The 26,546-nt window shown below is 39.2% G+C and overlaps 1 protein-coding gene across 1 annotated transcript in view; it reads right to left on the bottom strand.

Moving 5' to 3' along the window:
- The window catches only part of TMC1 (transmembrane channel like 1), a 373,785-nt gene that overhangs the window by 345,043 nt on the left and 2,196 nt on the right, over positions 1-26,546 (bottom strand). Inside the window, exon 2 of the mRNA XM_032866628.1 lies at positions 19,720-19,796. The gene's annotated coding sequence lies outside the window, so the exon portion shown is untranslated. The remainder of the gene's footprint in view (positions 1-19,719; positions 19,797-26,546) is intronic.

Raw genomic sequence — 26,546 nt, 5'->3', positions numbered from 1 at the left:
GAGTTACCCATTTATTCACGTAGCAAGTATTTCTTTAAACATCTCCTGGGTGCCCAGTGCGGTGCTTGGCACAGGACACAGAAGTGGAAAAACAAACACGCTTGGGTGACTATTTATACCAACTCACACCAAAACACATTCATTAACGTGACACATCACCCTTGGGGGGAGAGATACCATACTTTCAAATTTGATTTTCTGATTTAGCCTCTGCTTTAGCAGAAGGTACACTTCTATATACACCCAGATTCAGAATCAAGGCCCCTATTGCTCCTATGTTTAACGTTAGCTCTAATCTCGAAACAACCCTGAAAGTAGGTGCTCCTTCCATTTTACAGATGTTGATATTGAGAAACCCCTCCCAGGATCAGATCATGACATTCTGAATGATCTGCAGGTCCAAAGCCACAATGGCAGCCTGTTCAAGAAGACAGGATAACAGTGACCATTTACTGCCTATTTACTCTGTCCTCACACTGTTCCTAGCCCTTTGGATTGGTTGTTCTAATTCTCACAACAGCCCTGCCAGAGGAGAGATCATCATTGCCTCCACATTACAGATTTAGAAACTGAGGCTCACAGAGGCTAAGTAACGTGCCCCAAATCACACATCCAATTAACGGCCACAGACCGAGCAGGGTAAGAAACCGGGGACTGTCTGAACCTCAAAAGTTACTCCGTCCTCTCTAAAATACTCCTCATCTCCACTGACAGCCACTTTTTCAGGCTTAGGTCCATGCTCTCTCCCCTCTGCCTAGAATGGCCTTCCCTGCCTCACTCCTACTCGGTCTTCAAGGTCAAGTGCAGATTCTATTTCTCCAGTGCTAACCATCTCAGGCAAAATTTGTAATCATAGCACACAGGGCTTGTTTTCTGTTTTTTGGTTTTGGGTTTTTTGCTGCTAGTCTAGCACTTATCACATAGTATTGTAATTATTTGTATGTATTTCTCCCCCGGGGAGGTTAAGAAGACCTTGAGAACAAAAATTGTTTCTTATACACTTTTGAGTTCCCAACACATGCTACACAGCTTGACACGTAGGATGACACTCCAAGTTAATTGATGGCAGACCGAATACTTCGTGCCAGCATGCTGTAAATTAAAAGGACCTCTAAAAAAGTGACAAGACCAATCCTCCAGCCTCTATTTGGGAGCCACATTTGTTCCGTGTTTTATTTGCCTGTCTGCTTTAAAGACCCTCAGAAGAGTGAATGCTAACACCTCTCTACCTCTTCTATTAGCGATTCTTCTAACAGGTCACTCCAGGCTCAATCCTGCATCTTTCTGCCCTTGGAGAAAATTCTGCCTTCTCGTAGTAAGGAAAATACAGAATGAAACTTTCACAAAACCTGCCTTCATTTTTGCCTGTTTCCTGGTGAAATCGATTGGACGTGCCATACAATTTTCCCCTGGGTGTTCACCACAGAGACAGGATCTTTTCTGGGCCAGTAAGAAGTGTGGGGACCACAGGGAAAAAGGACACTGGTGGCGAAGAAAGGGGTCCACAGCAACATGGTGCCCCAGAGCTTAGCCCCTTGAACAGCACAAATGCATGTGTCAGGATGTGTATCTCCAAACCAATGACCGAGGCTTTATTTTCCTGTAAGGCGGGAAGTAAATGCCTGTTGGACAGATTGGAAAAACTAAGATATAGAAAGAGTGGATTCTTTGGCAGAAACCTTATTATGCTGGGTTTAATCCAAAAGTTCTCACCTTCCAGCCTGCACTTGAACCCAAGGGCAAATTTTCAGAAAATGGATGGTAGCTGTATTTTCTTTACTAAGAGAATCAGGTCAACCCTTTAACTCCTTTCTGCTTCAGAAATAGATATTAATATACAATCACCCTGAATGTTTGTATGCAAAACAGGCAAAAAGATCCGGCTTTTTTGTGTCTTTGGTTTTTTAAGTCTCTCCTGAATAGGGATATTCACAGATAATTGGCGGCGCTGTCTGGACAAAGAGTTACAGCTTTGTGGTGTAAAAAACGTAGCCTGCATGTCCAAATTAGCTCAAGAAATTTCCCATTTCTGAGAGGGCGGCTGGCTGCCAGCTCTTTAAGAGAGAAAAACACACCCTCAGAACATGAATCATTACCTAGCACAGCAAGTGAGCTCACGCGTGCGCACGCGCATACACACACACACACACACACACACACACATTTTAAATAATTGCTCAAGACTTTACAAAATACGCCTTCAGCAGGGTACACATTTTATCAACCAAGATCAGGCTGTCCTTTTTCATCCACCCTGTGGAAAACGGTAAGCTATTTACCAAAACCATTGCTCCAGGAGCAGGCTCAAGGCGTCCTATAAACAGGGGTGCCAAGCAGACAGAACGGATGAGTCAGAACTGATTTTAGAGTACACACGTGTAGGTTGAACTTAGTGCTTGCAGCTGGTTGTCAGTCCTATTTTAAAAACAGATTTGTTGACCTTTATGCCTAGAACTACTTATCTTCTCACTCCTGTACCTGAAAGGCAACCTTCTTAGAGAAGGAAGATCTAATCGATGCTTTTAGCATAGATGGATTAGGATGACCATTCCTTGGAAAGAGACACTAGTGAGCTCGCCCAGCTGCAACACAACACAAAGGCCGAGGCAAGGTGACCTGCCTGACCTGGGGGTGGCCATCTGGGTGGCTCCCATCCCTGTCAGAAAGGGGTGCAATAGGTGTCAATTATTTTTATTGTAAACACTCAAAAGTTTGAGACATTATGATCAGATGAATTGTTTTTCAAGTGAAAAGAGACCAAAGTAGTTGCCAAATCTAAAGGCGAAGGAATCCAGATGTCTCAATATGTTTCCTTAAAAAGTGGGTTTAAAGCACGTTTTTTAAAACATATAAGAATAATTGATTGATGTGCTTCTTAGCTGACTTGAGACAACAGATTTTCAGAGCAATCAGTCATATTTATTTCTCTATGTTAGCTAGAAAGTCAAAGAGAGCTACCGAGTTGGAACCAGGACTATTTTTCCCTTTATAAAAATTTCTGATTTCATCATAGATGTTATGGTAACCCTGTCCAAGAGTCTGGGAGTTTAATCCATCATATTTTTAGAAGTTAATTTAATAGAGTAAAACCCTGACTTTCAAATTTCCTTTCTTTTAATATTGGAAGAATATTTGTCTTTTTTATACTAATTTCTAAGAGTTTGTTTGTTTTTAAGAAAGCCTTTTTGGAAAGAACATTTCACATACCTTTTTCAGGCTAACTATACTTCTTTTTTCTTTTTTTTCCTTTTTAATCGGAGTATAGCTGACATATTACTTTCAGGCATACAATATAAGTCATTCTACAATTATAAACATCATAAAATGCTCACCACAATAACTGTAACTCTTTTCAACAAAAACTAATCCAAAATAAGTAAATGCAAACAAAGAATTAAAAAGGAGATACCTTCAGTATTTGAAAAGCAACATTTCTCTTGTATGGTTTATCAGTGAACTCAGAATGCACTTAAATTGGCAATTAAAATGATCTATAAGCATCCTGCCTTGATGGTGAGAAGTCCTGGGATAAAATACAATGAGAATGTGTGATATTAAAAGCTGTGCTTTGCACGTAGATACACTGCAACATCTGTGAAATGGTGGGTACTGAGGACATTGTTTCCTTAGGTTAGCTCTTTCTAAGCTTCAGGGATACGTGGGTGGCTCAATCAGTTAAGCATCTGACTCCGGCTTAGGTCATGACCTCAGGGTCCAGGGATAGAGCCCTGAATAAGGCTCCCTGCTTAGTAGGGAGCTTCTCCCTCTCCCTCTGCCCCTTCCCCCACTTCTACACACTCTCTCTCAAATAAATAAATAAAATCTTTAAAAGGTGGGGAAGGAGCAAGATGGCAGAGGAGAAGGAGACTGAAATATCCTTGGGTCCCAGGAGTTCAGCTAGGTACTTTTCAAACCATTCTGAACACCTACAAACTCAACAGGAGATCGAAGAGAAGAAGAGCAGCAATTCTAGGAACAGAAAATTGACTGCTTTCTAGAAGGTAGGATGTGCAGAGAAGTGAATCTGAGGCAATATTGGGAAGGTAGACTGTGGGGGGTAGGTGGGGCGGGACGGGCTGGCTCCCCACAAGACCTAGAGCAGGGGAGCACAAAATTGGAACTTTTAGAAGTCAGCTCCACTGAGGGACGTCACTCCAAAGGCTAAGCAGGGTGTGGAGCCCTTGCGGGGACACTGTGGTCACAGGACCCACAGGGTCACAAAAAGACCAGGGGTTTCTGAGTGTGACGGAGCTCTCAGGTATCAGAGCCAGGAAGCTGGTTACAGAGACGGAGCTGAGGAGTGCACTCTCAGCTCGGGGTTACCTTAAACCGTGATCTGAGGCACAGTCAGGCCACTGCTCTTCAAGCAGGGACCCCACAACTGGCAGATCCGGGGAGACTCACCTTCCTCCTCAGGGACAAGTGGCATGGAAGTGCATGCAGGAAATCTGCTGGGTTTGGAGACTCCAAAGAGAGCCATGCACCAGAGAGAGAAATGCTCAGTCACAGGCTGGGTGAGCTTGGATTGTGGCCAGAGACCAGGGAGACAGGAGGGATTCACTGCTTTTCCCTGAGGGCACACTGAGGAGTGGGGCCTTGAACTCTTGGCTCCTCCAGGCCAGAGATTGGGAGGCCACCATCTTCATTCCAGTCCTCCAAAGCTCTATGGAAAGTGTTGAGGGAACAAAAGCTCCCGAGCATGAACCTAAGCAGATTACTTAACCTGGCCCCTGGCAAGGGCAGTACAATTGTGCCTCGGGCAAAGACATTTGAGAATCACTGCAACAGGCCCCTCCCCCAGAAGATCGGCAAGAACATTCACCAAGATCAAGTTCACCAATCAACGAGAACTGCAGAACTCCAGAGCTAGGGGAATGCAACACATAGCACTCATGGCTCTTTTCCCATGATTCTTAAGTCTTTCAAAGTTAACTTTTAAAAACTTTCTTTCTTACTCAATTTTTAAAAATTTTCCTCTTTCCTATTTTAACCCTTTTAAACTATTTTATCTTATCAATACTTTTTAAAAAAAATCTTTCTTAATTTTCATTGTTATAGTCATATTCTAGCCTTTAATTTTATTTAACCTTATTTTTTGTGTATATATATATATATATAGGTTTTTCTTTCTTGAAATTTTGGGATATACTTTCTTCTAACAAATCAAAATATACCCTAAATTTAGTGCATGGCTTTGTTCTAGTCTCCAGCCTTATCGCATTCTTTCCTCTTTTTCTTTTCTCTTTTCTCAACCAACTTCTTATCAATTCCTTTTATAGAATCTTTTAAAATTTTCATCTTTACAGTCATATTCCATCTCTTTATTGTGTTTACCCTTATTTTTGTGTATATATATGTTTTAATTTCTTTAAAAATTTTGGGAGGCAGTTTCTTCTAATAGACAAAAATACACCCAAAATCAAGTTTGTGGCTCTGTTCTATTCACCAGTCATATCTATCTCTATCTATCTATCTATATAGCTAGATATAGATATATGTATATATGTATACATATACAGATGTATACACATACAGATACATATAGATAGACAGACATCTATCTCCAACCCCCGCGTTTCAATTTGGTTAGTGTATATTTTTCTGGGGTCATTGCTACCCTTTTAGTATTTTGTTCTCTCATTCATCTATTCTTATCTGGATAGAATGACAAGGAGGAAAAACTCACCTCAAAAGAAGAACAAGAGGTAGTACCAATGGCTAGGGACCTAATTAATACAGAGATTAGTAAGATGTCAGAACTAGTGTTCAGAATGATGATTATCAAGGTGCTAGCTGGGCTCGAAAAAAACATGGAAGATACTAGACAATCCCTTTCTGGAGAAATAAAATCCCTTTCTGGAGAAAAAAGAACTAAAATCTAACCAAGTTGAAATAAAAAAAGCTATTAATGAGGTACAATTAAAAATGGAGGCTCCTACTGCTAGGATACATGAGGCAGAAGAGAGAATTAGTGATATAGAAGACCAAATAATTGAGAACAAAGAAGCTGAAAAAAAAAAAGATACTGGACCACGAGGGGAGAATTCTAAAGATAAGTAATATCATAAGATGAAACAATATTAGAATAACTGTGATTCCAGAAGAATAAGGAAGGGGGGGCAGAAGGTATATTGGAGCAAATTATACCAGAAGATTTCCTTAATTTGGCAAAGGGAACACGCAACAAAATCCAGGAGGCATAGAGAACCCCCCTCAAAATCAATAAAAATAGGTCCACACCCCATCACCTAATAATAATACTTACGAGTCTTAATGACAAAGAGAAAATCCTGAAAGCAAATTGGGACAAGAGGTCTGTAACATACAACAGCAGAAATATTAGATTGGTAGCAGTCCTATCCACAGAGACCTGGCAGGCCAGAAAGGACTATCATGATATATTCAGAGCACTAAGTGAGAAAATTATGCAGCCAAGAATATTATATCCAGCTAGGCTGCCATTGAAAATAGAAGGAGAGATAAAAAGCTTCCAGGACAAAAACTAAAAGAATTTGCAAACACCAAACCATCCCTACAGGAAGTATCAAAAGGGGTCCTCTAAGCAAAAAGAGACCCTAAAAGTAACAGACCAGAAAGGAACAGAGACAATATACAGTAACAGTCCCCTTAAAGGCAATACAATGGCATTAAATTCATATCTTTCAGTAGTTACTCTGAATGTAAATGGGCTAAATGCCCCCAAACAAAAGACACACAGTGTCAGAATGGATTTTAAAAAACAAGACCCATTGATATGCTGTCTGCAAGAAACACCACTCCAGACTTAAAGTGAGGTGGTGGAAAACAATTTACCATGCTAATGGACATCAAAAGAAAGCTGGGGTGGCAATCCTTATATCAGATAAATTAGAGTTTATGCCAAAGACTATAATATGAGATGATGAAGGATGCTATATCATATTTAAAGGGTCTGTGCAACAAGAAAATCTACCAATTTTAAATATCTATGCCCCTAACATGGGAGCAGCCAATTATATAACCAATTAATAATAAAATCAAAGAAATATATCGACAATAATACAATAATTGTAGGGGACTTTAAACTCCCTCCTCACTGAAATGAACAGATCATTTTGCAAAAGATCAACAAGGAAATAAAGACTTTAAATGACACACTGGATCAGACAGACATCACAGATATATTCAGAACATTCCATCCCAAAGCAACATTCTTCTCTAGTGTACATGGAACATTCTCTCTGGAGAATAGATCACATCCTGGGTCACAAATCAGGTCTCAACTGGTACCAAAACACATGGATCATTCCCTGCATATTTTCAGACCACAATGCTTTGAAACTAGAACTCAATCACAAGAGGAAAGATGGAAAGAGCTCAAACACATGGAGGCTAAAGAGCATCCTACTAAAGAATGAATGGGTCAACCAGGAAATTAAAGAAGAATTGAAGAAATTCATGGAAACAAATGAAAATGAAAACACAACTCTTCAAAATCTTTGGGACACAATAAAGGCAATCCCCAGAGGTAAGTATATAGCAATTCAAGCTTTTGTCAAGAAACAAGAAAGGTATCAAGTATACAACCTAACACTACACCTAAAGGAGCTAGAGAAAGAATAGCAAAGAAAGCCAAACCCTAGCAGGAGAAGAGAAATAATAAAGATTAGTGCAGAAATCAATGAGATAGAAACCAAAAGAACAGTAGAACAAATCAACGAAACTAGGAGCTGGTTCTTTGAAAGAATTAGTAAGATTGATAAACCCCTGGCCAGACTTATCAAAAAGAAAAGAGAAAGGACCTAAATTAATAATCATGAGGGAAAGAGGAAAGATCACAACCAATACCAAAGAAATACAAACAATTATAAGAACATAATTATGAGCAACTATACACCAGCAAATTTGATAATCTGGAAGAAATGGATGCATTCCTAGAGACAAAAAACCTACCTACTGAACAGAACCATAACCAGTAAGGAGACTGAAACAGTAATCAAAAATCTCCCAACAAACAAGAGCCCAGGGCTAGAAGGCTTCCCAGGCGAATTCTACCAAACATTTAAAGAAGAATTAATACCTACTGTCCTGAAGCTGTTCCAAAAAATAGAAATGGAAGGGAAACTTCCAAACTCATTTTAGGAGGCCAGCATCACCTTGATCCCAAAACCAGATGAAGACCCCATCAAAAAGGAGAATTACAGACCAATATCCTTGATGAACACAGATGCAAAAATTCTCACCAAAATACTAGCCAATAGGATCCAACAGTACATTAAAAGGATTATTCAGCACGGCCAAGTGGGATTTATTCCTGGGCTGCAAGTTTGGTTTAACATCCGCAAAGCAATCAATGTGATATAATACATTAATAAACGAAAGAACAAGAACCATATGATACTCTCAATAGATGCTGAAAAAGCATTTGACAAAGTACAGCATCCTTTCTTGATCAAAACTCTTCACAGTGTAGGCATAGAGGGTACATACCTCAATATCATAAAAGTCACCTGTGAAAAACCCACAGCGAGTATCTTCCTCAATGAGGAAAAACGGTGAGCTTTTCCCATAAGGTCAGGAACATGGCAGGGCTGTCTACTATCACCACTGCTATTCAACATAGCACTAGAAGTCCTAGCCTCAGCAATCAGACAACAAAAAGATATAAAAGGCATCCAAATCAGCAAAGTAGTCAAACTCTTGCTGTTTGCAGGTGATATGATACTTTAAGTGGAAAACCGAAAAGACTGCACTCCAAAACTGCTAGCTCTCATAGAGGAATTCACTAAATGTCAGGATATAAAAATCAATGCACAGAAATCAGTTGCATTTCTATACACCAACAACAAGACAGAAGAAAGAAAAATCAAGGAGTCGATCCCATTTACAACTGCACCCAAAACCGTAAGATACCTAGGAATAAATATAACCAAAGAGGCAAAGAATCTGTACTCAGAACACTATGAAGTATTCATGAAAGAAATTGAGGAAGACACAAAGAAATGGAAAAACGTTCCATGCTCATGGATTGGAAGAACAAATATTGTGAAAAAGTCTATGCTACCTAAAGCAATCTACACATTTTACGCAACCCCTATTAAAATACCATCAATTTTTTTCAAAGAAATGGAACAAATAATCATAAAATTTATATGGAACCAGAAAAGACCCCAAATAGTCAGAGGAATGTTGACAAAGAAAATCAAAGTTGGTGGCATCACAATTCCAGACTTTAAGCTCTATTACAAAGCTATAATCATCAAGACAGTATGGTACTGGCACAAAAACGGACACATAGATCAATGGAATAGAACAGAGAGCCCAGAAATGGACCCTCAATTCTATGGTCAACTAATCTTCGACAAAGCAGGAAAGAATGTCCAATGGAAAAAAGACAGTCTCTTCAACAAATGGTGTTGGGAAAATTGGACAGCCTCATGCAGAAGAACTGGACCATTTCCTTACACCACGCACAAAAACAGACTCAAAATGGATGAAAGACCTCAATGTGAAAGAAAAATCTATCAAAATCCTTGAGAAGAAGACAGGCAGCAAGCTCTTCAACCTCAGCTGCAGCAACTTCTTCCTAGAAACATCACCAAAAGCAAGGGAAGCAAGGGCAAAAATGAACTATTGGGACTTCATCAAGATAAAAAGCTTTTGTGGGTACCTGGGTGGCTCAGTGGGTTAAGGCCTCTGCCTTCGGCTCAGGTCATGATCCCAGGGTCCTGGGATGGAGCCCTACATTGGGGTCTCTGCTCGGCAGGGAGCCTGCTTCCCCCTCTCTCTCTCTGCCTGCCTCTCTGCTTACTTGTGATCTCTGTCAAATAAATAAATAAAATCTTAAAAAAAAAAAAGATAAAAACTTATGCACAGGAAACAGTCAACAAGTCAACAAAACCAAAGACAACTGACAGAATGGGAAAATATATTTGCAAATGACATATCAGATAAAGGGAAAAGTATCCAAAAATCTACAAAGAACTTATCAAACTCAACACCCAAAGAACAAATAATACAATCAAGAAATGGGCAGAAGACATGAACAGACATTTCTGCAAAGAAGACATCCAGATGGCCAACAGACACATGAAAAAGTGCTCCACAACACTCGCCATCAGGGAAATACAAATCGAAACCACAGTGAGATACCACCTCACACCAGTCAGAATGGCTAAAAATACCAAGTCAAGAAACGACAGATGTTGGTGAGGATGAGGAGAAAGGGGAACCCTCATACACTGTTGGTGGGAATGCGAGTTGGTGCAGCCACCCTGGAAAACAGTATGGGCGTTTCTCAAAAAGTTGAAAATAGAGCTACCCTGTGACCTAGCAATTGCACTACTGGTTATTCACCCTAAAGATACAAATGTAGTGATCCAAAGGGGCATGTGCACCCGAATGTTTATAGCAGCAATGTCCACAATAGCCAAACTATGGAAAGAACCTAGATGTCCATCGACAGATGAATGGATAAAGAAGATGTGGTATATATATATAATGGAATACTATGCAGCCATCAAAAATGAAATCTTGCCATATGCAATGTGTTGGATAGAAGCAAAGGGTATTATGCTGAGCAAAATAAGTCAATCAGAGAACGACAATTATCATATGATCTCTCTGATATGAGGAATTTGAGAGGCAGGGCAGAGGGTCGTCGGGGGAAGGGAGGGGAAAAATGAAATAAGATGGGTCTGGGGATGGAGACAAACCATAAGGGATTCTCAATATCAGGAAACAAACTGAGGGTTGCTGGGTGTTGAGGGGAGGAATAGAGTAACTGGGAGACAGACATTGAGGAAGATATGTGCTATGGTAGGCACTGCGAATTGTGTAACTCTGATGATTGACAGACCTGTACCCCTGAAACAAATAATATATTATATGTTAATAAAAGAAAAACCTTTTTAAAAAAGCTTCATAATGCTGGGTTTTTGTAGGGGTTCAGATATTTTCCTTTGTTTGGTTGGTTTTCTGGGGGGTGATGGTGGTGGTCGTTATGTATGAGCATTGCTATTTCTTTTTTTTTTTAAGATTTTATTTATGTATTTGACACAGAGAGAGAGATCACGAGTAGGCAGAGAGAGGGGGAAGCAGGCTTCCTGCTGAGCAGGGAGCCCGATGCGGGACTGGATCCCAAAACCCTGAGATCATGACCTGAGCCGAAGGCAGAGTCTTAACTCACTGAGCCACCCAGGTGCCACGAGCATTGCTATTTTTTAATACAAAAACCTTTAAAATGCAATGAAGTCAGGAAAGATAAAAGGCCAACTTACGACTACAAACTTTCCTTGTGGTCACAGTCCTCAATAACTGTAAAAAAAGATGTTGTTACTGAAACAAAAAACCCTTTACTCCTTATTTCTATCCTATTCAAAGTTCTCAAAAGTTGCCTGGAAAATTACACAGAAAAAAGAAAGGATCTTGACATCATTATTGAATGCATAAAAGAATTTTCATAAATATACAGGGCAATGCAAAATAACTCATTCCAAAATTAGAACTCCTCAAACTAAGTTCATTCAGCCAACAAATTTATTTGTTTATAATCTGGGTATCCACTCATATAGATGTTTTGAAATATAAAAATGTAAATACAGTGTGATGGTTTTTCTTGGTTATGAAATGAATAAGTATGCATTATTTAACCAAGAAAAATACAATACTTTCACAGTTTACTTTGTTTGGTTCTTATTTCTAAATAATATGTTTATCATTTGGAGATTTTCGTATTGACTCCCTGTGACTGCAGAAGTTAGCTAGAATTAGTGCATAAAATACATCACATGTCAGAAAGGACATAAAGCATAGATATCTGAAATAAACATCCCTGGATGGGCGACTCAGAGCAAATAGATCAGTGCCAGCCCGCAGAAGTTCCCTACAGCCTTTCTGAGTCAAATCACATCCTTTCCTTAACTGTAACTCTTGGCTTTTCTTTATACTTTTTGCCATCCAAGAATGCATCACTCAACCTTACAGTTTTGCCTGTTTTTGAATTTTATGTAAATGGAACCTGCAGTATAGTCTTCTGTATCAGCTTTTTCTAGCTCAATATTATATTTATAAGATTCATTCATATTATAGCATTCGGTTGTAGCTCATATCCATAGCTATGCAGTATTCCACAGTGTAACTATACCTACATTTACTAATCCATTCTCCTGTAGATGGACTTTAGATTATTGCTATGCTTAGACTTATAAATAAAGCATACTCTATAAGCTTTCTTATACATGTCTCCTGTTACACATGGGCACAGATTTCCGTTGGATATATGCCTAACAGAGAAATCGCTAGGTCATGAGGTACAGTATCTTTAATTTTAGTAAATAAAGCCAACTGCTTTCCAAATTGGTTTGAAACTAGTTTCCATTCTCACCAGCAGTTGGATGAGAGTTCCAGGTGCTCCATATCCCTGGAAATCCTTGCTATTTTGTCTAAAGTTTTAATTTCAGCCATTTGGATGGATGTGTAGCAGCATCTCCTTAAACTTTTAATTTGCATTTCTCTGAGGACCAATGAGATTGAACACCTTCTGTTATATGTATTGACCAATTACATATATCCTGTTTTAAATTGACTTTTCAGTCTTTTTGCCCACTGTTCTGTTCAATTAGACTGCATTTTCTTATTGAGTCATAGTTCTCCTCATATTCTGGATATAGACACTTTGGTAATTATGTGTGTTCCTAATAGCTCTGTATCTGCGACCTGTCTTTTTGCTATTTTAATTATTTTTAATATTCTTAATTTTACTGTGGTCAAGTTCATTAATTCTTACCTCGAACATTGGTGCATCTTCATGTTCAATATGTTTAAAAATCACTCCTTCCTATTGAGATCATGAATTTTTTCTCCTATATTATCTTCTACAGCCTTATTGTTTAGCCTTTCATAGTAAAGCATCTACAATTTACCTAGAATTGGTATTTTTGTTGATGATGTGAGTGGGCTGAGTTGTTGAACTTTTCCAGGTAGCACGTTCTCTAACCCAATGCTCTGCTCTGTCACTTTTGTCATCGCTGTCATTTTTCATCAATTTTCAGCAGATTCTCTTGATGCCTCACTTTGTAAAATGAGATTGTTTGTACCCTTACCACTGCCTCCTCCTCTCCTGCCCACCTTTCATCTCCCAAAATCTGTCACCTAGAGCTCTACTTGAACATCATCAAAGCGAGAGGGTTCCTGTCTGTTCTTAATCATGATTAATTCGTCTATGCTTTGTGCACAGGTTTATTTTAAAAGATGGTAACTGGGGTGCCTGGGTGGCTCAGTGGGTTAAAGCCTCTGCCTTCGGCTTAGGTCATGATCCCAGGGTCCTGGGATCGAGCCCCGCATCGAGAGCCTGCTTCCTCCTCTCTCTCTGCCTGCCTCTCTGCCTACTTGTGCTCTCTATCAAATAAATAAATAAAATATTTTAAAAAATAATAATAAAATAAAATAAAAGCTGGTAACTGGGGTGCCTGGGTGGCTCAGTGAGTTAAGACTCTGCCTTTGGCTTAGGTCATGATCTCAGGGTCCTGGGATCAGCCCTGCATTTGGCTCTCTGCTCAGCAGGGAGCCTGCTTTCCCACCCCTCTCTCTGCCTGCTGCTCTGCCTACTTGTGATCTCTCTCTGTCAAATAAATAAATTAAATCTTTAAAACACTAAATAAAATAAAAGCTGATAACCAATGAGCAAATTTTACACTACTATGACTATTCATCACATTATTCGTCAGAGTCTGAAAATGTTAATAATTACATTTCTTGCATACATTTCTGATGTCACAGTCCTTTCACCACTCAGAGAAAAATGTACGAGCACCAAGGTGAAATGTCGTCTCCTCTTGTACATCTTACCAATCACTGAAAAATAACTACGTGTTAAATTGTTTTGTATTTGGAACATGACATCCTGGTAAAGTGTTTCCATCTACTGAGATTTTTCTGGTTATTCTTTTTTACCTTGTTAAGATAAGATTCACAGGTTTTCCCACCGTGCAATTCTTTGCAACTTCTTATTAACAGCAGCTATTACCTGAAATAAATTTCATTCTTTTCCTTGGAAATATTTTTCTAGAAGCCTGCCTATCTCTGTTGTAAATTACACTGATTTCCTCCTTTGGCCTACTTCATAACTGGCATCCTTGGATCTGTTTCATTATTCCCCTAAACAAGTCGTGTTTGTGTACCCCTGGGAAGAGGCAGAACAGCTGCAAGGATAGAGGGAACACAGCCCAACTAAGCCCACCATCACTTGTGACATCAATTGCAAGTTTGAGGGGTTCTCCATACCAGGCCCAGGTTTGATAATTCACTAGAAGACCTCACAGAACTCAACTGAAAGCTATTATACTCATGGTTAAGAGTTAGGGCTGAGAAAGAATAGAGATCACAGTCAGCCAAGGGAAGAAGTATGTGGGGCAGAGACTAGGGAAGTACCCAATGCAGAACTTCTTTGGCCTCTTCCTATAGAGTGAGAACACATTACTTTTCTAACACTGACTTGCCATAATAAGCAGAGACGGATCAGGGAAGCCCAGCAGAGCCTTGATACTCAGAATTTTTATGGAGGCTCCATTACATAGGTATGACTGATTGTCTCCAGGCATAATTTTAGTTTCCAGTCTCTAGTGACCCAAAGCCCCTCAGGCAAAGACACTCCTAAGAGGTATGATACTGCAGAAGCTTATAGCTCATCTCCCAGAAACTAAAGGCCAAGGCCAGACCTCTTGGGGGGCGAGGTTAAATTCTTTATCACACAATCCCACATCTTCCTTTGTCTTGATTTTCACCCTCTTTTTACTGGAGACATCCTCAAGATGTGTGGGTGTAAATTCCCACTTTAAATCTTAGTGATCTGATATTTCACAAAACCCATAAATATGGGCCTTTTTTCATTTACCTCACTTGGTTCTAATGGACCCTTTGAATTGGAAAATCTCCCTTTAGCTCTGGAGATGTTATTTCTTTAATAATGTCTTTCCCTCTATTGTGACTGCTTTGTCTTTCTAGAACACCTACTCCTTGGCTGTTGGACATCTTGGACTAATGTTCCAGTTCTGAGTCCAAAGCTTCTCAAGGCAACTTGGTGACGTCTATCCTTCCAGTTCCCTTCTCTGATAGTCTAGAATGCTGTTTCTTCCTCTTTGCTCCACTTATAAACCTCTTAGAGCATCTGTTTCCCCTCTTCTCATCTGCTCATGACTATCTACAATTCTCTCCATTTGTGGACTCTGCATATTTTTTATTCTTCTAATATTATTTTAAATTAGTCCTATGAAGAAGAAAGAAATAAGTGTGCTTGCCTTGATATCTTGAACTTGAAGCTACCTTTATGAATTTGGAAAGTTTAAAGGCAGGTGGCTTTATTGTCACAGTATGTTTCCCATCACTACATCAGTGGCACGAGAAATAGCAATACATGCGTTTCCTGACCCTCGATTACATAAATTGGGACAAGAGCATCTTAGGAGAATTACAGACATAGAGCCTTCTATGACACTCCTTCCTTTGCCAAATGACATACACAAGGTATCAAGTTATGACATAGTGAAAACAAAAAAATTACTTCAGTGACTTTATTTTTAAAATGTATTTTCAAAGCTGTTCTTTTCAGAAGAGAAACAATAGAAATAAAGTACAAACTCTTGCCAGATTCCAGATGGCAGCGGTGGTATAGAAGAAAGAACACCGGCTTTGGCATCAGAAGACCTGGGTTTGATGCTGGCTCTGCTTTTGTTGTCCCCCTTACTTGACTGAGTTACTAAACTTGTCTGAGTCATAAGTCTCTCATCTATAAGCAGAAAGAAAACACGTGTCTCACCACTGTCATGAGACTGAAAAGAAAGAACAGTCATGAAAGAACATTCTGGATTGCAAAGTAAATAGAAAATAAAATACTTTCTCCAAATGATGACATTCTCCAGGAGAGGCTTGTGAATTCTTGAGGGGGGGTTGGGGGGAAGCTTACATCTCATGACCATCTTTTTTCAGACAAGGATTAAGGGGAAAAAAAAAAAAATCACACGAAATCACCTGAATTTCCCAAGGCTTCCACCAGGTAGAGAAACATAATCATGAAACTTCAAAAAAGGTAGGTAAGACAAGTTCCTAATTCTGAGTTTATTCACTTATCCTCACCTTCAGCAAATACACATTCAATGCTGATGATATTCAAAGCACCTTAGAGGATTAAAAAACATCAATTAGATCTAGTCCTTTCACTCGGAAGGCTCCTGTTTGGAGATTATACAGCTACCCATATAACCACAATATGCTATTGGCTATAACCAGGGACAAGCCTGATGCCAACTAATGAGAAACAGTACTCAGTTGAGTCTTGAAAATGAGTAGGGTTTCAGCGGCCTAAGATAAGTGGAAGGGCATTCCTAGAAAAGACAACTGCCTTCATGAAGGTTACAGATATGCAAATTAAGGCTTTGTTCCAGGAATTGTGAATAGGCTGGGTTGCCTGAAAAGAGGTTCTACATGGCAGACGTGGGGAAAGGCCACATAAGAGACGGCCTCTTACAAGAGACTGAATGCTGTGGGCTTTATTCCATAGGCAAGAGGTAGTCTTTAAAGGTTTTCATTATTAAAAACCTATTTCATTATCGAGAGGGTGCATAATAAAATAGGTAAAATAAGAAAATTTGATCCCTACCACAATTCTATGGCAGAAGCGTTAGTATTATTTGTCAGTAGAATAAACTCTAAACCAGACCTCAAGTCCAGTCCAGTCAGCTGGAAATCTATTTCTATTGTAGGAAGAGTAGGTTGATGGTGTGCACAAAATACACTAAAGAGAGGGGCACCTGGGTGGCTCAGTCAGTTAAGCGACTGATTTCAACTCAGGTCATCATCTCAGGGTTGTGAGATTGAGCCCCATGTCAGGCTCTGCCCTTAGCAGGGAGTCTGCATGAGATTCTCTCTCTCCCCGTCTCTCTTCCCTCCTTTCCATCTCAAATAAATGAATCAAAATAAAAATCTTAAAAAAAAAAAAAAATACACCAAAGGAATGCCTGGGTGGCTCATAGGCATCTGCCTTTGGCTTAGGTCATGATCCTGGGGTCCTGGGATTGAGCCCTGCATCGGGCTCCCTGCTCAGTGGAGAGCCTGCTTCTCCCTCTCCCTTTGCCCCTCCCCCTGCTAGTGCGCTCTCTCTCTCTCTCTCTCTCTTATAAATAAAAAAAAAATCTTTTAAAAATACACTAAAGAGAGATTCTGAAGGAGTAGAGCGGCTCCTAGAGAAAACCGATCTACTGAGACAGAGTTGGAGTTCAGGAGTCAGTGTTTAGCAAAGTAATAAAAAACAAATGAACATGCCTCTCTTCTAACAAGTTTGATTCTGCCATGAAGGCAACAGCAACAGGATTCTTCAAAGTCCCCCCAGAGTACTGAGCCCACAGTGCTAGGCCCACGGTGTTGCCAAATAGGTGGTGGAGGCATTCATTCCCCTTCAGCCAGTTATGGGCACTACTTGCCAAAGACAGTGAGAATCCCCATCCCTCAGTGTCTGAACTGTATTAAGTACTCCCAATGGCCTAGCACAAACCCAAGATCACATCACTCCAACAGAATGAAATTAGATCCCTCTCTCAACACGACAAAGATATGTTTGTTTAAAGGACAACTGTAGAATTCCCCCCAAGGACCTGTACGCCATGTGAAAACTCTGAGCACGGAGCTCACAGCTGTCCATTTCAACAGTCAACAGTGGACCACTGGTAAGAATCCAAACAATTTTTTATTGTTTACTGTTGTTTTTCTAACAGCTTCCCTGAGAACGATGCAAATTCTTCTCTCAAAATAGGGATTCTTCAGGAAAGACCTTGCCTGTGTTAACAAAGACTTGCATTTGATTTAACTCCTCTAACCCTGAAATATAAAGCGATGAAGAGAAAAAATTACCTAACATCATACTGCCTTTCAAGGTTATTTTCTAAAATAGTTAAAACATGAAACTCCACCTTTCTTTTAGGGCCCTCTCCAGGTTCTGTCTTGGGGTAAGTGGAACCTCCCTAAGACTCCAGCTGACTCACTCACCAAGATCCTAGACCCTTCTTCTGGGTTCCCAAGGAATACAGACAGAAGTATAGAGGCAGAGAATGAACATCCCCCACCCTAATTCCCTCAAGTGGCCGTTTTCTTTTTTGTTGTTGTTGTTTTCTGGTGTTTGCTATTTTTTCACTTAGGAGATCCTATCTTTACAAGAAAAATTTGTGAAAGCTCACTATCTAAAACTGCTCAGTGCAGGTTCGTAATTGAAGGAGACAGAAGAAGGGGTGGGGGAGACACAGAGGCCTCATCATTTGCCCTCCCTCCTGCACTCAGTCTTTTGCTGGACACAGAATAAAACTATTGACCTTGAAGATTTCTGAGGTAACTTAGAATGTGATTCATGATCTTCAGGATATCAAAGCATAAGAAAACCACTGAGTTAGACCAGGCTCCTGGGTGTGAATAATAGAGCAGCCTATTTGACTACCTCACTCAATCATCAGTCCACAATTATTCACTGCATATCTAGGAGCTGCCAGATGCTGGGGGAAGTGCCAGGGCTATAGGAGTAAACAAAAGAGACTAATTTCTGCTTTCACAGAGCTTCTCTGATAACAAGAGAAGACATTTAATAAAGACATAAAGAAACAAAAATACGTATAGTTCTGATAGGATAAGAAAAGGGTCTGAGGAAAAGTAAGATACGATAAGGAAATAGTAAAAGGGTGTGTGTGTATATATATATATATATATTTATATACGTGTGCGTGTGTGTGTGTGCGCACACATGCTCTCTCATGTGCTGGGTCACAGAAAACCTCCCTCGTGAGGATGACTTTTAATCAGGGAGTAAATAAAGTGAGATGTCTGGGACAAGAGCTGTTCAGACAGAAGCAGTAGGTGGGAAGGTGCTGAGGCAAGTAAGTGCTCAGCATGCTTGAGGAAGAGCAAGGAAGCCAGAGTAGCAGGAACAGTAATGAGAGCGAGAGCAGGAGAAGACGAGGTCAGGGAGATGCCTGCTCCTCTGGGGACAAGACCAGCTCGCCTTTCACTTTGTTCCATGGGGGCCAGCTGCCTGTTGGGGATGAGATAGAGGTTCAATAAGTATATGTGGGAGAGGATCCGAAAGTCCATTGTTTTAGTAAAAAGAATATATTAAAGGGTCTGATTTCTTCATTCTCCCATCAGAAATTCTGAGGTGGCAAATTTTGTAATGTTTTTGTTTGATAAGAGTTCAGAGCATCCTGCCTTTATGCAGAGCATCGTTTCCTACCCTAGTGACCCTGGCCTTGGGGACAAAGTGTCCCCAGTGTTTTCAGGGCCACATCTCTCACCACATCCCCCAAAGTCTGTTTCTGATGTTCTCGTTACTCAGATTACATAGTTTGGCATTTTCAAAGGAAAGTGGTGACTGGCAAAGGAGAAATGTTGTTAATAGGTTAGAATCCTTGATGCATAAAAACCACTTTTTGTTTTAAATCAGGAAAGAAACAAATTGTTGCAAAATTGATGGCCTCCCACTGTACCTGTGAGTTTGTGTCAGGTACAGTTTTTTGGTCAATGATGTCACTTACCCAGTCACTTGGTGCTGTGTTAAGCACAATTCCAGAGCTAAACTGGTGTTAAGAGGGTGAAAATTGGCTGACTCTTTTATTTGTATTCTGTTTGTATCTCATTTTTAGCATAATTTCTTAGGTAAAGCAATTTTCAAATGAGGTGGTTTTTATGGCAGACTTTATAAAATCTTACCAGATAGGCCTATGTCTTGTGTTTCTTTTTGTAAGAATGGCCAGAGTCCCATCATTCCTTCTCTTGGCACCCACCATCTGCCAAGAAACATGACTGATTTCTGGTTTTCTGATCCCCTTTGCAATTTGTGACTGAGTTAACAACAAAAAAAGTCATTCTGTTTGCAACTCTAAATATATCAAGATTGTCAGACTGTTCAAAGGGGAAAAATGCAATCTTTGCTTTGAAAATTTTTTCTTAAAGGGATATTTAATCTTTGTTATGATGAGGTTAATTCCAGGTCTCTCTCTCACACACACACACACACACACACACACAGGCCCTAAATCTTTGCAACATAGGTAATGCCATAGCTAAGACTGCTGACTGCAGTTGAAACAAGGAAGAATAAGATATTGTAGGCCTAGTCTGGGTAGAGACAGGATATTGCATTTATATCACCTGATATTAAAAGTCAAAAAGAGGGCACCTGGGTGGCTCAGTGGGTTGGGCCTCTGCCTTCGGCTCAGGTTGTGATCTCCAGGTCCTGGGATCAAGTCCTGCATTGGGCTCTCTTCTCGGCAGGGAGCCTGCTTCCCTCCTCTCTCTCTGCCTACCTCTCCACCTACTTGTGATCTCTGTCAAATAAATAAATAAAATCTTTAAAAAGAAAAAAAAGTCAAAAAGAGGAGGGAGTTCTGCTGGTTGTTATTTTGTTTTTGTTTTTGTTTTTGTTTTGCTCTTGGGGAGTTTGTGTAGTTTGGTCCCTCTTCAGCATCCTTTGTGCTCTCATATATTAGAATGCAACCCAGGTAGTAAGCCTCTTCCTTTTTTTTTTTTATCCTTTTGTTTGACATCCAGGAGGGACCATATGGAGAGAGAAACTTAGCAAGCTTCTTGACTCTTAACATTTACACACCTGGGTTTAAAAAAGATGTTCACTGTCCATGGTTTACAGTAGAAGTCCTGTCACACTCCTTGATGACGAAGAGACTGGGCTACTCCAGTACTGGCTACTCTACCTGATCCAGGTATACTCTCCTCAGCTTTTCCTCAAAACAGACACTACTCAGACTAGGGTGACTAAACCATCTAGGTTTGCCCAGGGCACTGAGGGGTTGACTGGGACATAGAACTTTCATGCTAAAATGGGGAAAGTGTCAGGCAAAGTAGAAGAATGGATCACCCTAACTTGGACCCCCAGAGAGTATGGAGCACTGTGGGCTGTGGTCGCTGGGCCTACAGGAACTGTGCCGCTGTCTTTTATCACCAGGGATAAGACCTCCCTGTCCAGGCCTTGGAAGTGACCATGTGGATGTTCTCTCATTTGTCTGGTACCAGGATAACCTCTGACAGTGTCCACATTAGCAAAACAGGCATAATTGTGCCTACTTCTTACTTCCTCTATGAGAACCAGATAAATTAATATTAATGTGTATAAAGTGCCTACAACAAAACCTGGTACTTTATCAGTGCCTAAGAAATGTTACCTATTATCATTATGGTAGTTAGCTAATGCTTGAGGGAAAATGATGCAGAACTTCACATCATAGTTGCTCTCCTGGTGAATCTTAACACCTTACACATATCTTTCCCAAAGTTAGAAAAAAAGGAAAGGGAAAGGGAGGGAGGGCGGGAGGGAGGGAGAAAAAGAGAAAGAAAGGACACATGATCATCAGTTAATAAGACTTATCTACTTTCTTAAAAATTAATTCTACCCACAAGAACTGACATTTGAGCATAGTCAAAGTTCATATAAAAATGTTTTCAAAATGCAAGTAATTAGTATTAATACACTACATTTTCAGAATAAGTTACTGCTCTTACTGACATTATTTATCGTAGTTAAGAAATGAGATAATGATTAACATACTTGTGTTACACTCCTACTCAGCAATTTGTTAAAATGAATAAGGTAAATTCTTATGCACTGACATGAAAAGATCCCCAAGGCATACTATACATATATATATAGCATAATTCCATGTATGTAAACAAATCACAGATATGTCTCTATATAGGCATAAGGACATACATGCATTAAAAACAAGGTTTTTAGGGGTAAAGGCATAAGTACCCAAGGATTATCTCTGGAAAGCAGAGAACAGTTTGGGGTGGCTTGAATAGGAGACTCACTTTTAGATTAAAATCATATGTTTCTTAAACTTTATACAAAGAGAATATATCCATATATTATTAATACTTACAAATTTTTTTAAATAGCATAATGAACAACTATAGGAAAGAACTCCACCCCTAAATTATTTTGCTACTGTTTTGTCCCTCCTCCTCCTCCCTCATCAACAACATCCTTCCAAAACAGGAAAACAAATTTGGTGCATATGGCAAAGTACCCAGATTACTGTAAGTGAGGTGTATGGCAATAATTCAATAACTGATAATGAGAGTTGACTGTAGTAAAGAGTCCACAGGGTTGCACCCGAGGACAAATGAAAGAAATAGTCACACTGTTGAACATGATTTGTCAGTAAGTTCTTTAAAAAAAAAAAAAAGTTGTTAGCTGTTTTTAACCACTTGGTCTTTAGCCACGTCATCTTAATAATCAGGGGTTTTATTTATTTTTTTAGGGAATATGTTTTAATAGAACACTAAAGTTACATTTTTTTGAGGTCTTTGCAAACTAGATAATGGTAATAATCTGGATTAAATCCTGTATCACGATTCTAAGGAGGTTGGAATGGGCTACCTTGTTAGCACATATATAGAGACTTTTCTATTGTCAATATGATCACAGAACCTGAATGGTGAAAATGATGTCTAGAATATGCTGGGTAGAGAGCTCAACAGGACCCTCTAGGTTTCATTCCAAGTAACTATGACTAGTTTAGGAAAGGCACTTGCACTGGAAAGAACTCAAGTTTTGGAATCAGACTGAGCAGACTTGACTTTACTCCTCAATAAAACATGTGATTTTAGATATATTACTTCCTTATTCCCCACTCTGTCTCTGTCCAAGAACATAATCATCACTACTTCAAAGGATTATCACAAGGATTAAATGTAAGTTATAGAAAAACACGACATAAGTACAAAATAAATATTAAGTATTACCTGCCTGCAACTTCTACAGTTCCTTTAAACCTTATGCAGTTACCTTGCTGTATGGTTTTCATTTTTCTTTTAATTAATTTATTTTGAATTTCTGGCTTTTTACTCTCTTTAAAAATTCTACTTTAACTGTAAGGTCAAGTAATTACAAAAGAATAGAACTTTTAAAAACATTTAATGAACAGAAACCTATTCATTCAAATATGTACTCAGAGAAATCATGAGGCCTTTTCATTGCCAGGGGCTGTAGAAGTCATCTGGTTGAATCCCTACTGTAGGAACTCATTTCATCTTCTCCTTCTGAAGACTGCTAAAAATGGAGCATGCTTCTTAACCTCTGAGCTAGAAAAGGATGAGGGCAGAGAAGTCTTTTTTGTTTAAGACTGATTAATTTACTTGGCGGGGAGGGGCAGAGGGAGAAGGAGAGAGAATCTCAGGCAGACTCCATACTAAGCAAGGAACCTGATCAAGGACTCAAGATCATGACCTGAGCTGGAAGACGAGTTGGACACTTAACGGACTGTGCCACCCAGGCGCCCCCAGATAAGTCTTTTAGAGAGGAAAGAACTGGACAAGAGGAGAAGCCACAAGTGCCCCTAGAGTAGGAGTACCTCTTCCCACCAGAACCATTGCCCCAGGCGATCTTTAGCTCTCTGCTGGCAGCTGCTTACAAAGCAATCTACTCCTTGATCTTCAGAAAGCTTAGGGAGACAGATCTAGGACATCATTCTACAGTCAATGAAATGTACAAGAGAGCATTGGATTTTAGGGGAATTGTTTTCCCAAGAGCTCAACCTCCTTAAAAGATGACAATAATAATGGGTGCTGAGTTTCTTCTGGAGTTCCTCTGTGTCATTGCTAACCAACTCCTGGTCCATAGTTGCAGTCTAGAATTTACTCTAAGACTAAACTTTTCTCCAATCTCTGAAACCTTCTGGGATGTCCACTGAACTCTATTCCTATTCTTTTGTCCCCTGGACTCCCTCTTCAATAGCCTTCTTGAGGTCTTCGAAGACATTAACTTCTGCTATATAATTAGGAAACTCAAAGCAGCATTTTATCCAGCATCAAAAAGCTTCAGGAAATCTTCAATTTGTGTGTAGCCTTAGACACATTTCACTGAGAGTATGCTATTAAGAATTAACAATTTCAGATTCTTTTCTGATTTTATATGATTATATATAATTAACATATATAATTAAATATAATTATTTATATTATTATATTATGGACAAAAAAAGCAATGTTTTTAAAATTTCTCTATCCTGCTTCAATTTGTTTCATCACTTTTAATTTTACAATAAAACAGAAGATTTTTCTCTACATATGTTTCACATTTAAAGCTTTACTATGTTGTAAATTACAGTACAGAAAGGACTTAAATCAGACATATACCAATAACCAAAGCACCTGCTCTGGGATTCTAAGGGTCTAACTTTATCTTGGCCACTCTGGAAACAAGATCCACAGGGAATAAATATACACCCATCTCTATGCCTAGGTCCTCCCATTTATTCATGAGTCAACAATAGTAGTGGCTAGCTATGAATTTCTCTTCCAATGACATAGCATATCTTTAGTCTGGAAAAAGAACTGTCCTCGGTTAAATTGAGAAGTGTTTACATATAAAATTTAAAAGTAGATATAAATATCTTTGTAAGTAAAAAATTCATAAATCGAGCATCTGTAAGCCAAGGAATGAGTACAGATATCATTCAAATCTATGGAAGTGAGTGAAACCACTCCGAGAGTATGTTCAACAGAGAAACAAAGAGTGCTCAAGAAGTAAGTAGACTTAAGGAATGTCACATTTAGAAGTTGGTTAGAGAAGATGGAACCAAACAGATTTGGAGGGAGTTGCCTATTAGGTAGGAAGACACCACCTAATCAGAGTTTCTATTAAGCTCATAATTCTGAGATGAGTGATGTACAACATGTAAAATGGTAGTTCACATTATAAGGGGAAATATATATATGACATAAATTAAAAGGGGAAATGCTCCTAGAGAGGCCGCAGAACACTGAACCAGAAGACAGAGGCAAGGATTAAATTCCCCAGCTCTGTTACTAGGTACATGACATTGAACAGGACACATGACTTTGGCCTAAGCCTCAGTGGACTCCTTTGCGAAAGGAAAGACAAGAATACATAGATCAATGGACTGTTGTGAGAATTTATCGTACTAATACACTCGAACATATACTATAAATAAGTGGAAAAACATAACACAAACATAAGACACTTGCCTTGGCTCTCTGCCTCGTGCTTTAATTCCTCCAGGACAAGAGCCCACCCTACCCACGTCTCTTGTTAGTCTTCTGCCTGAAAACTGACCTCTCTGATGATATCCACCTGCTTTCCGTGATCTTCTCCTGTTGTGTGATATCTAGGACCTTAGCGCCAACTGCCCATTGCCAGAACTTTACACATCCCAGTTGTTGGGCTCTCGCTGAATTACCCACCCTGTTCCTGACTTTCTGGCCCACCTACCACCCATGAGCCCAAGTTATGATCTGCTTCAAAGTGTTGTTTCAAAGCCAATCCCAGAGTTTATTACTGAGATTCACAGTTAATATCCATTCCTAGTCTGTTCACTCACAAAGATTTCTTGAAATCTTGAGACCAAAGCGCCTTGTGTGTATCTTAAAAGGTGATATCTACAGCAAAATACATATATGTATTAATTCATCAATTTCCTTCACCTTCAGGTCTTGATTTACTTAAATAATAAAAACTTCTGGGTATTTACATAGTCTTAAAATTGTTTATGACTATGCTAACAGTATCTGGATTGTGTTTGAAAGTCTTCTCTAATCAGGTAAGATATCCATGCTACTTATTTGAAGATTCTTTGATCTAGTTGTTTTCACTGAAAATAAGTACGCTTTTAAAATTACCAAAAGTGCTTCACAATAATTAAATTACTACTTGCTTTATCCATTCCTTAAGAGAAAAAGTTAGCCAACCATTTGTTGAGCTGGGTTAATAACCCATCTATTATTGGATTCACTGATATCTTAATTATGATTTAATTATCAATGATTAAAGAGGAAAAAATCATAATTAAATAATGTGTTATACTCTGAATTTTTTAATTAGTTGATTTTCTCTAAATACTATATTGTAATCCTTTCCCCCAATCATTTTGAAAATAATAAAAATAAAATTGACTCTCTTTACTTTGATCTTTGAGATTTTGGAAGGGGCTGCAGAAGGAAAGGGAGGAAGGTCACTATGGGAACATCAAATGATACGCACCAATTTTTAAAACCCTAGCAAAGACTTTGTGCTTCACCAAGCTCTACTGAAGCACAGAGAGAAAACGAAGTTACCCATGACAGGGTATTACAATAATGCCATAGAAGCAATTCCTGTCTCCATAATGGGCAGTTACATGTCAAGCTAAAATATCCATGTCTTTTATATTTTAGGACTAATAACTTTTATTACTATTTTTAAGGGATGTCATTTTCTACTTTTTAGGAAATTTAATTACATTTGCTCTTCTCCAACCATCATCAATCCCCTCTTTTGGTCCATGCCTAGAGTATAAAGAAAAATCTAAGCAAACCTGCAATGACTTTACCTGAATTCTTAAGCAGAATACTAAGTGTTCTAACTTTCTCACAGGACATAGCAGTTTACTATAGTTAACTACTTTAAGGAAATAAGCCTGGCTCCACTGGCGACGGGGATGAGCAGTGATAAAATTCAGACCAGAGGAAGTTTCAGTATTTGTTGTCATTGGTTATATGCTCCTATACCATTCTGTATCTTT

Source organism: Lontra canadensis, unplaced genomic scaffold (assembly GCF_010015895.1).
Source record: "Lontra canadensis isolate GAN:19392208 unplaced genomic scaffold, GSC_riverotter_1.0 scaffold31, whole genome shotgun sequence".
In the NCBI taxonomy this organism is placed as follows: Eukaryota; Metazoa; Chordata; class Mammalia; order Carnivora; family Mustelidae; genus Lontra; species Lontra canadensis.
Note: the sequence above shows the minus strand (reverse complement) of the source record. Positions and strands in the feature narration are given on the sequence as shown.